Genomic DNA, 12,564 nt, shown 5'->3' with positions numbered 1-12,564 from the left:
CTTCGGAACCTTGGGAAAGGAATGGAGGATTCATGCTAGAGAAGCTTTCTCACAGTGAATTGGATTGGGGTTTGGATGGATATTGTGACATGTAATCCTACCAAATTGTGGTTCATGAAACTGTGTGGTATAATCAGTGATCGAGCATCATCTCTTCTTATGAACATTTAAACCAAGGGATTGGGAATTTGTTCATTTTTAGAGAGTATTGGTGAGCCAAGGGATTGGGATCCAATCATATAAGATTGCCAAGCAAAATTCAATGAACGCATTGCTTGAGGAAGAGATAAACATGTTGATTCGGAGATCTCAATATCTCCTATAACCCAATGAATCCCCCAATTCTGATTTCCATCTTCTCTTTACATTCTGCAACTCAATTCATGCAATCAACCCCCATTCCCTTTTAATTTCAGCAATTTAGTTTCTGCTCTTTAATTCATGCAATTTAAGATTCCGCCATTTAATTTTCTTGTCATTTACTTTTCCCGCCAATTTTACATTCCGCAATTTTCATCTCAATTTTGATTCCGCTCAACTAGAACACACTTCTAATCCGAATTGCTCACTCAACCAATCCTTGTGGGATTCGACCTCACTCTATTGTGAGTTTTTACTTGACGATAACCGGTGCACTTGCCGGAAGGAATTTTGCCGATCGTGCAACTTCCTAAATCGTAGCATAACTAGTTTATGCGCATCAAGTTTATGGCGCCGTTGTCGGGATTGGTTTTCGATTGACAATTCTCCAATTGGAAGCTAACTAGATTGAGCGATTTCTCTTGCTTTGTTAATTCTGTTCAAGTTACTTGTTGAATTTTAATTTCTGCACTCGGTTACATGTTTTCTTTCTTTATGCCTTTAAATTCAAGCAACTAACTCACTGACTCACTAACTGTTTGAATTAATTCCTCAATTGCTCTAACCATACTCTTCCATTAACCAAGAGTATTTCACTTGTTTGTGCCTGTGCTGTGTTCTTGTATGACAGGTAGGAGAGGAGAGACATCAACTCCTCCATATACCGAACCAGAGAGGACCCTTCATAGACTGAGAAGGGAAGCAAGAGGGAAGAGAGTAGTGGGAGAAGAGGAATCTGAAGGAGAATCTGAGGATAATTTTGAGGAAGCTCTAGACCTCAACATGGATAGAGAAGTTCACAACCATGAGAGAGCTGATGGAAACAATGCCATTCCTGAGAGGAGGGTTCTTAGTTCATACATAAACCCAACCTCTGGGAATTGTGGTAGCAGCATCCAGAAACCACCCATTCAGGCCAACAATTTTGAGCTCAAACCACAGCTAATATCACTTGTGGAGAATCATTGTTCATTTGGTGGAAGTGCTAATGAAGACCCAAACCAACATCTCACAAAATTCCTGAGAATTTGTGACACTGTGAAGTCTAATGGAGTCCAGGAAGATGCCTATAAACTGCTTTTGTTCCCATTTTCACTTAGGGACAAAGCAGCTAAGTGGCTGGAATCATTCCCAAGGGGGAGTCTAACAACATGGGATGAGGTGGAAAGCAAGTTTCTGGCACGTTTCTACCCCCCACAAAAGGTCAATAGGCTTCGATCTGAGGTTCAAACGTTTAGACAACAAGATGGTGAAACTCTCTACGAGGCATGGGAGAGATTCAAGGATTTGACAAGGAAATGCCCACCAGACATGTTCCATGATTGGGTGCAATTGCATATTTTCTATGATGGACTCTCTTATGAATCAAGGAAGGCTGTAGACCATTCATCAGGAGGTTCATTGAACAGGAAAAAGACTGTGGAAGAGGCCATTGAAGTGATTGAGACAGTGGCTGAGAATGAGTACTACTATGCATCAGAAAGGCACAACACTAAGGGAGTCATGGAGCTGAACCATGTTGATACAATTCTAGCCCAAAACAAGGTGTTTGCCAAGCAACTAGCAGAGCTTACCAGGCAATTAGAAACAAAGCAAGTGGCTGCAATACACACACAAGATCAAGAGGAAGTAAGCATTGAAGGAGGTGATTGGGAAGAGGCCAACTATGTGGGAAACCAACAAAGGCAATCATATGATCCAAATTCCAACACTTACAACCCAGGATGGAAAAATCACCCAAACTTTGGGTGGGGGAACCAACAAACCCAACCACAAAACCACAAACCTTACAACCACAACCAACATAACAATTCCACATACCAAAACTCCAACCAAAGATCATACCAAGCCACACAAAATACTTACCCCCAACCATCATATCATGGCCAAAATAATCAACCTACCCAACTTAATCCGAACCAACAATTTCAAGATCAATTAAACCGGATAGAAGGAATGATGGCAACCATGAGTCAAGACATAACCGAATTGAAAAGCTTCAGGGATGATGTGAGAGCTACCTTAAGAAACCATGGTGAAAAGCTCAAGAGGATGGAGTCTCAAGTAGGAGAGCTATCTCAACAGGCCGTCAAATCAACTGCAGTGTTCCCTAGTGACACAGAAAAGAATCCTAAAGGGGAACAAAAGAGAGTGAGATGGGAAGAATGCAAGGCCATCACCATATTGAAGGAAGTTTCAGAAGAAGAAGGAATCAGGCCCTCAAAGCAGGAGCCAGAAATCTTGAAAGAAGGTGTGGAAGAAGTTAAGCAGGAAAGTGGAACTGAGCAAGCCAAGGAACTGCAAAAAGGCATGCTGGAAATATACCAACCAAAAGCACCATTTCCTCAGAGGTTAGGAGGAGGTGAAAAAGGGAAAACCTATTCAAGGTTTTTAGAGACATTTAACTCTCTCCATGTCAATATTCCCTTTCTTGAGATTCTCCATCAAATGCCTACACACATCAAGTATTTAAAGGAATTGTTAAGCAAGAAAAGAGTTTTGAAGGGAGGACAAACGGTAACAATGAACAAAGAATGCAGTGCTCTCATCAAGAAGGACACACTCTCCAAGAAAACGGACCCAGGAAGTTTTCATATCCCTTGCATCATAGGGGAAACAAAAATTGACAGAGGATTCTGTGATCTAGGAGCTAGCATAAATGTGATGCCTCTAACTCTTATGAAGAGGCTACAACTGAATGAGGTGAGATCCACTGATGTAATCATACAACTGGCCGACAAAATTCAGAAGCAAGCTGAAGGGGTGGTTGAAAATGTGCTGGTGAAAGTGGGGGATTATTACTTTCCCACAGACTTTGTCATTGTGGACATGGAGGAAAGCTACTTACACCCTATCATTCTGGGCAGACCATTTCTAGCCACTACTAGAGCGCTCATAGATGTAGAACAAGGAGAGCTAATTCTGAGAATACATGATGAACAACTCATTTTCAAAGTTTTCAAACCTGCATCTGAGCCTGAACCAGAACCTGAAAAGCCTAAGGATAATAGTAGCCATCTGTGTTTGGAGGAAAGTAATCTAGCAGCTGAAACTCTAAAACAGTCCTTGGAAGGCAAACAAGAGTTGCAAGAGTTAAAGCCACAAGAATCAGTGGAAACAAATCAGAAGGACCCTCCTGACATAAGGGTCAATGAAGAAATCCTCAAGAGAAAGGGAAAAGTGATAGGGAGATTGCCAAGAGGGTGGAGAAACAAGAAAATTCCCACTGAAGGCTTTTCTCCGGGAGATAACGTGATATCAAGTCATTATCTGCCAATCCCACCTGGCCTCAAAACCATTCCTTCCCAGCTCCCTCAAGTGTTCACAATCAGGAAAGTTCTTTCTATGGAACATTTAGAGGTCATGAATGAGTCAAGTGGGGACGTTTTCATAGTGAGAGGAGAAGACGTCAAGCACTACAATCCACCCTAACAAGGGACAACCGTCAAGCTAGTGACGTTAAAGAAGCGCTTCATGGGAGGCAACCCATGTTTTAATATCCTTACTTTTTTTGTTTTGTTGTGCATCTAATAAAGCATGGTTTCTTATGCATGAACTTGAATCCTCAGGACAACTGCTGAAAGAGTGCACTAAACATTGCATGTAAAATGCAATTTGCCTCTAAGTTTGGTGTGCCCGAAGGCACCCCAAATTTTATTCAAAATGCATTCAATTTTTAGTGCACAACCAAAGATTAAGTTTGGTGTTCCTCTTTGAACACGGTTCATGAAAAGCACGAAGTCCTCTGGATTTCGAAATTCATGACAAGTATACCATTCGCATGTTTTAATGCTTTGGTTTCAATTACTTAGGGTAGTAAATTTGTTTAGAATCAAAGAGCCAAGGTGACTATGATTTATTAGAATTAAGCACATTCATTAAGGACAACCAATATGGATTTCATGTCATCAGGAGACTTGACCAAACACTAAGTTTGGTGTCCAAATAATAAGTGTGCATACATGTAGAAGTCACGGCTATAAGCTCATAAAGACAATCATTGATTTACATGTGCAAGTACTATTCATAATTCACATGGACCGAAAAATGATAGCAAACTTGTTTGTTTGTGCAGGTACAAAAGAAAAGACAAAAATGGAGGAAAAAGACAAAGGGAGGTACGGTGCTTGGTCAAAAAGAAAATTCACAAGTCTTTGAAACTAACACATGGGAAAAGGAAGTTCTGCAAGAAAAGATAGCTACATGTACAACCTAATGCACCCAGAATACTTCCAAGAAAATGAAAAGCAATTCGTCCTTCTCCCTAATTCATATATTTACCATCAAGCCACCCTTCACAAATCACCCTAGCCGTCCATTTTGCACTTACGGGCACTATAAAGAACCACTTGGGGAACAAGTTCAACACCACCAAATCTCCTTCATGCACATTTCCTTCATCATAGCATAAACTATCTCTTGCCAAAAACAACCTCCCCACACTTCCAACAACACTTCTTGCTTCACCTTGTCAACTTTAGCTTGTCACTTACCAAAACTAAAGAACCAATGGCAGCTTCATCTAGCCACAAAAGAAGAAAAGACAAGCAGCCAATGGAGGAAAACAGGGAATTCGATGCATGGAGATACAGATCAGTTTTCCATGAGATTCAAGCCGAATGGATGAGACCTAAAACGGTACTAGCTGAGGTTCCCTTTGACCTTGAAAAGGATGAGTTCCCAGGTGTTTGGGAAAAGATCAAAAAGAGGAAGTGGGAGCTCCTGACTAAGCCAATCACTAAAATCAACATCAACCTGGTGAAAGAGTTTTATGCAAATGCAGTAAGGGAGGATCCAACCAAGAAACCCACATACAAAAGCTATGTGAGAGGGGTGGAAGTTGACTTCAGTCCCAAAGCAATCATGAAAACCCTTGGCCTGAAAAACATACATTTCAGCCAAGCAAGTTATGAAGAAAGGATGATAGGAGAACCTGACTATGCAACTATTGCTGAAGACCTTTGTGCCATCAGAGCTGAATGGGTGAGAAAAACAAGAGGGGCTCCAAGAGTCTTGAGAAGTGGAGACCTAACACCTGAAGCTAAAGGGTGGTATGCAATAGTTAGGAGATCCATCCTACCCACTGCAAACTCTTCAGAAATAGTCCCAAAAAGAGCCATCTTGCTACATTGCATTATGGTGGGAGGGGAGATCAAAGTTCATAAACTCATTGCTGAACAGATACAAGAGTTTAGTGAGAAAAGTGACCCTGAATCCTGGCTCCACTTCCCTAGCACTATCATTAGACTATGCATCGATGCCCAAGTACCACTTGAGGATGAAAGACCTAATTGGCTATATCCTGGATTAGCCATAACTGCGTACAGAATGACTCTTGGCCCAACTCCTCCAAGACATACAAGAAGAAGAAATGAAGAAGGGCAACAAGTGGAAGCCGAGCAAGAAGCAGAACAAGAAGGACAGGAAGGAGAAGACAGAGAAGAAGAGCAAGAAGAGCAAGCAATTCCAGAAAGAAGACAACGAATTCCCAGAGACCCCATGGATATGAGCAGAATGCAGGAAATCATGGAAGGAATGTCTCAACAATACATGAGGTCTCAGGAGAGACAAGAGGACTTTCACCTAAAAATGATGGATATGCAAAGGAACTTTGAATCAAGATTCTTCGATCTGCAAAGGGAACAGAATTTACACTTACAGGAATCCTTCAGCCACATATGCCAACACCAAGATGCCAATGTCTTGGCAATCAAGGAAGCCACCACTTTACAGAATGCAAGATACTCAGTCCAAGCTGATTACAACATCAGTTCGCAAATCAAGCTTAACTACATAGGGGAACATCTACACAAGATGGATCCAGCATTCCCAGCTTTTGATGAGTATTTCAAAGGGAGGAAAGAAGGAGAAATAAACAAGGCAATGATCCTTGAAAAAGGAGTGGAAGAAACGATGAAAAAGGCTGGATTCTGGAAAAAGCTCATAAGAAAAGACAAAGGAAGCACAAGTGGTCAAAAAGAGGCAGGAAGCAAGAAGAAGCAGGATCCCAAGAAGTAAGAAGAACCAAGCAATAAATAAGAGGTGGTCTCGTTCCTTAATAATCAAATGATCATTGGTGGATTGTCTTTATGAGCTTTCTTTCATCATAAGTCATTTAAGTGTTGTGTGGAGTTTTTTTTTTAGTATGAGTGTCTGTTTATTGCTTTGAATAAAGTGAATGCCTAGATGTTTGGATATAACTTCACCTTCTTAAACAAGTGCTTGCCATGCTTGTTCTGTTTCCAAAAATAAAAGAAAAGTTTGAACAAAAGTAACTTGGCTAAATTAGTGACAAACCAAGTAGAATTAAGTGGTGGTATGCATGCTTGATTGTTTAGTCAGATCACTGGAATTAGAGTGTAGAATTATCATTCTTTGTGTAGAAATTGAAAACTGTCTATGGATCTTGATGAATAAATGTCTTTGGCCATGAAAAAGAAAGAAAAAGAAGAAGAAAAAGCCACTGAAAAAGGGCAACCAAAAAGAAAAAAAATTGAGAAAATAAGCTAGGCACCAATGGTTTGAACTTCTGAGACAAATGCCTGTGGTGTTTATGTATTAAGGATATGCTTGGATGAATAGGTTCTGAGGAGTGTTTCAACACTTGGTAACTTGGGTTAACTAACCCGGGATTATCAACCAAAAGTCCATTATCAAGAGCAACCTAAATACAAAACATTTAGTCACACAAAGAGGTGCTGGGCACCAATGTCTCAAGAAGAAATGTGAACTAAAATGCCTAGAGTGGATATGTGTAGTGCACTGATAAGAAAAAGAAAATGCCAAAGGCTTGTGCAACACATGACACTAAGCAAAAAAAGGAGCAAAGAAGCTCTAAGAAAAAGAAAAGAAAAACAAAGAAGAGGAAAGTGCCAAGGACATAAGAATAACAAGAGGCCATAGCAGTGTTTGATGGATGCAATGAAAAAGTGATAATCTTACCTGATAAGAATGAAAAAGTGATGCTGCAACTTTCTGCATAAAACCCTTCTGATGAACTTCAAATGCTTGCTAATATAGCCAATGTAATTGCTTTCTGTTTCATACTTTTTTCTTAAATAACTCAGGACTTGCTTAGGGACAAGCAAGTATTAAGTTTGGTGTTGTGATGCCAAGGCATCTTAGGCTAGTTTCACTAGTATTTTTCTGTTAGTTTTAGTGGTTTTATGCATTTTCTTGAGCATAAAGTAACCAAAAATGGTTAAATGAAGAACAAAGCAATGAACCATCCAAACAATATGATTTTGATGCAAATTCCATGAGTTTTAGTTATATTACTTGAATGCTATGAATGGAAGATTTCTCATGAAATTTTGCAAGACTTTGATGTATTTGTTTGGATGATTTCAGGGAAGAAGAGGCTAAGCAAGGAAGCAACAAAATCAATAAAGGAAGCTTAAATATCACATGGGAGTTTAAGTTCCAGTTTAAGCCTAAACTGGAGCTTAAACGCCAGAATCATGAAGGCTAAGGAATGCTGGAATTGAAGTTTAACCTCCAGTTTAACCTTAAACTGGAGGTTAAACGCCAGAATGGAAAGTCTCACCAAAGAAGCATTCCACGTTTAACCTCCAGTTTGACCTCAAACTGGAGGTTAAACGCCAGAATGAGAATGCCACTCAGGAAGGAGTTCCACGTTTAACCTCCAGTTTGACCTCAAACTGGAGGTTAAACGCCAGAATGGGAAAAGCACCAGGGAGCCATTCCACGTTTAAGCTCCAGTTTGACCTCAAACTGGAGCTTAAACGTGTTCGACCAAGAACTCTCCTCCAGGGTTGCTCTCTCCATTTCCACGTTTAAGCTCCAGTTTGACCTCAAACTGGAGCTTAAACGTGTTCGACACCTCCAGGGCTACTCTTCTAAGCTTCCACGTTTAACCTCCAGTTTAACCTTAAACTGGAGGTTAAACGTGTTCGACCTCCAGGATGCCTCCTTCCATTTCCACGTTTAACCTCCAGTTTAACCTTAAACTGGAGGTTAAACGTGTTCGACCTCCAGGGGCTGCCCTTCCTATATCCACGTTTAAGCTTCAGTTTAACCTTAAACTGAAGCTTAAACGTGTTCGACTACATGACTCTCTAGGGCTGCCTTCTTCCATTTCCACGTTTAAGCTTTAGTTTAACCTTAAACTGAAGCTTAAACGTGCTTCTACAAAATGCCTCACTGGAAGTGTCTGGCGTTTAAGTTGCAGTTTAAGCTTAAACTGCAACTTAAACGCCACTCTTGGAAAAGGTTTCTGGACCAAAAATATTGTGGTTTAAGTTAGTATTTGAGCACAAACATTAACTTAAACTCATTCTGGTATGAAACCCAATTGAATATCATGGTTTATGGGATTGGGCCTGAAGGATTGATGAGTCTGAAATTTCAATTTATTGAGTCATGTGCCATTATTTGATTATCACTAAGTTGGCTCAATGAATGTTACAGAATTTGGATCAGCAGCCTCATCAAGATTATGGATCATAAACCCAAAGCAAAAGGAAAGCAGGGAGAGGCCTCAAAGCCCAAGAAACACAACAGAAAGCTCAATATAGAAAGTGTATAAATAGGATAGAATTTAAGTTAGAAAGGGATTTTTGGACTTTTACCTTCACTTTTAGCTAGTTTTCATATCTTTGTAATTGAATTCAGAGCTATGACTCACTAAACCCCCTTTCATTGGGTTAGGGAGCTCTATTGTAATTCAATGAATCAATAATAGTTTATCTTCTTCTTCAATCTTTTCTCTTGAATTTTGTTAGAAAGCTTCTCGATCTAATTCCATTGGGTAGTTGTCTTGGGAAAGAAACTACCCATAATTGGAATCCTTCGGAACCTTGGGAAAGGAATGGAGGATTCATGCTAGAGAAGCTTTCTCACAGTGAATTGGATTGGGGTTTGGATGGATATTGTGACATGTAATCCTACCAAATTGTGGTTCATGAAACTGTGTGGTATAATCAGTGATCGAGCATCATCTCTTCTTATGAACATTTAAACCAAGGGATTGGGAATTTGTTCATTTTTAGAGAGTATTGGTGAGCCAAGGGATTGGGATCCAATCATATAAGATTGCCAAGCAAAATTCAATGAACGCATTGCTTGAGGAAGAGATAAACATGTTGATTCGGAGATCTCAATATCTCCTATAACCCAATGAATCCCCCAATTCTGATTTCCATCTTCTCTTTACATTCTGCAACTCAATTCATGCAATCAACCCCCATTCCCTTTTAATTTCAGCAATTTAGTTTCTGCTCTTTAATTCATGCAATTTAAGATTCCGCCATTTAATTTTCTTGTCATTTACTTTTCCCGCCAATTTTACATTCCGCAATTCTCATCTCAATTTTGATTCTGCTCAACTAGAACACACTTCTAATCCGAATTGCTCACTCAACCAATCCTTGTGGGATTCGACCTCACTCTATTGTGAGTTTTTACTTGACGATAACCGGTGCACTTGCCGGAAGGAATTTTGCCGATCGTGCAACTTCCTAAATCGTAGCATAACTAGTTTATGCGCATCACGCACAATTCTCCTTAGCATCAATTCTAACATCCTTGACAGAATTTTCCACAACTCTGGATTCCCATGGAAGTTCAGCGTCTCCTAAGTCTTCAACCAACTCTTCTTCTTTAATAATGACAGCTTCCTCTACTTGTTCCAGGACGAAGCCATGCTCTGTCTTGTCCACTGGAGTTTCTAGTATCTCCTTCATGCTACGCTCTTCGTTAGATTGTCCACATGGTGCTGTTGGAGGTCCTTGAATGTTCGAACGTCTATAATAGACTTACTGCTTGCTCCAGTTGATGAAGGGTTGTTTGAAGTTGATCTACTGTTTCCTTGAGGCGAACCTCTGATTCTCGGGGTGATAGATTTGGATATGGTACATGGGAAAGTGGTGATGTTTGGGAGTAATTGGACTGAAATCGGGGTAGATGAGGATCATACGGTGGTGAATGGTGAAAAGGAGCTTGTGAGTGTGGTGGTTCGAAGTTATGTTGAGAGGATGGTCTATAAGCACATGGTGGGGCTTGTGGGTAATTGCAAGGTTGTCCACCATGTCTATTGGCTTGGTATGCATTGTAGAATGGTCTTTGTCCATGATATCTTGGAGGGTGTTGTTGCCTAAAGGGTTGATCAGATCCTCTTGGCTCCATCCATCTTTGATTGTTATGACCTTGATGCATGTTCCTGTTATAACTTCCATTCCTTTCAATAACATTAGAACCAAACTCAAGGCGAAAGGGGTGAGAATTCATAGTAGCTAATAGAAATAAAAAGGGGAAGATAAAGACAAATAAACAAGTAAAAGAAAAATATTTACAATAACCAATAATAAGGCACACGATTGCAGTTCCCCGGCAACGGCGCCATTTTTTTGACGTTAGGATTTTTGCTAGTAAAGAATTTTATAAAAATAGTTGCGTTGTAGATATAGATTCTAAACCAACAGAAATCCCTTCGTACAAACGTTTTGGTTGTCACAAGTAACAAACCCCTAAATAAATTGATAACCGAAGTATTCAAACCTCGGGTCGTCTTCTCAAGGAACTGCAGGGAAGTATGTTCTTATTATTGGTTATGGAGATTGTAAATTGGGGTTTTGAGAATGAGAAGAGAATAGTCTAATTAGCAAATAAAGTAAATGAAGAACAAGTAATTTAAATGGCAAATAAAATAAATAAATGACTATAAATAAACTTTTGGCAAGGTATGAGAAATTGGAGGTCCTATCCTAGTTACCCTTATCAATGATGATGAAAATCGAATCTTAATTCCACTTTGTTAACCTTTACTAAGATAAAGGAAGGTCAAGGGATTAATTGGTTTGATCTTCGAATCCTATTTATTTCCTAAGAAAAGATTGGGATTATTGAAGTTCAATTTAATTAACAAAGATAACAATTATCAATCATGTTTGAGTTTGATAACTCCTGAGTTACTGATTTCTTAACCAAGACCAAAAAGGAGAAAAGTAAATCTACTGGAATAAAAATGTCTTCAGATGGAAATAACAATAATGTAAATAAAAGAAAGCAATATTAAACTGAAATACCTCAAATAACATTAATTCAAAAGAGTAATCTGTAACATGGAAGAATTCATAAATTAAATTGCAAAAGTAAATAAAAAGAAATATTGAACCTGATAAAGAGATAATCCTGAAAGCGAATAAAATTATAATTCTAAATCCTAATCCTAAAGAGAGGAGAGAGAGGAGAGAACCTCTCTCTAAACTAAATCTAAATCATGAAAACTAACTAAAGTGGAGACTCTCCATGAATGGATGCATTCCCCCACTTCATAACCTCTGGTCTATGCCTTCTGGACTTGGATTTGGGCCAAAAAGGGCTTCAGAATTTGCTATGAGCGTTTTCTGCAATTTCTGGTGTGTGGCCTCTGTCACGTGTCCGCGTGGGTCACGCGGTCGCGTCATTCGGAGTTTTCCTTGTCACGCGGTCGCGTCAGTCATGCGGCCGCGTCAATGCCTTTTTGCGCTGGCATGCGGCCGCGTCGCCCATGCGATCGCATGGCTACCAGTTTCTTCAAAAACTCTGTTTGTGCTTTCCTTCCATTTTTGTATGTTTCCTTTCCATCCTTTAAGTCATTCCTGCCTTAGAAGATCTGAAACTACTCAACACACTAATCACGACATCGAATGGAAATAAAGGTAATTAAAATAATTAATTTTAAAGCATAGGAAACATGTTTTTCACATACATCACATAATAAGGAAGGGAAAGTAAAACCATGCAAATAATATGAATAAGTGGGTGAAGGATTGAATAAATCACTCAGATTAAGCACAAAATATATCATAAAATATGGGTTTATCAGTGACCCTGGACCGTGCTTAGTGTTTTGTTGTATTGGTGGACACACAAATATGTGACTTGGGAGCTTGTGTAAGCATCATGCCACTTTTTATCTATGCACGGTTGAATTTAGCTCCATTGAAGAAGTCGGCAGCGAGGTTTGCCTTAGGCGATAAAAGTGTGATCACAGTGATGGGAATAGCGGAAGATGTACTCATGCGATTAAGGATTTGGTTTTTCCGGTTGACTTTTACATTCTTGAAATGCCTCCAGCAGAAAATAGAAGCTCATCCTCCGTTCTACTTGGTAGACCCTTCCTCAAAACCTCCAAATTCAAGTTAGATGCCTTCACCGGTATATATTCCTTTAGGGTTGGAGACAAGATTATCAAGTTCAATT

General features: G+C 39.6%; 1 non-coding gene across 1 annotated transcript; it reads right to left on the bottom strand.

The window, feature by feature from the left end:
* Window positions 1-1,569: 1,569 nt before the first annotated feature.
* Window positions 1,570-1,673, bottom strand: LOC112760007 (small nucleolar RNA R71). Its single transcript, XR_003180466.1, has one exon. It is a non-coding gene; the product is annotated as a small nucleolar RNA R71 (small nucleolar RNA).
* Window positions 1,674-12,564: the final 10,891 nt, after the last annotated feature.

The sequence above is a fragment of the Arachis hypogaea genome, chromosome 16 (assembly GCF_003086295.3).
Source record: "Arachis hypogaea cultivar Tifrunner chromosome 16, arahy.Tifrunner.gnm2.J5K5, whole genome shotgun sequence".
NCBI lineage: Eukaryota > Viridiplantae > Streptophyta > Magnoliopsida > Fabales > Fabaceae > Arachis > Arachis hypogaea.
The sequence above is the reverse complement of the archived record's forward strand: the minus strand, read 5'-3'. Positions and strand labels throughout refer to the sequence as shown.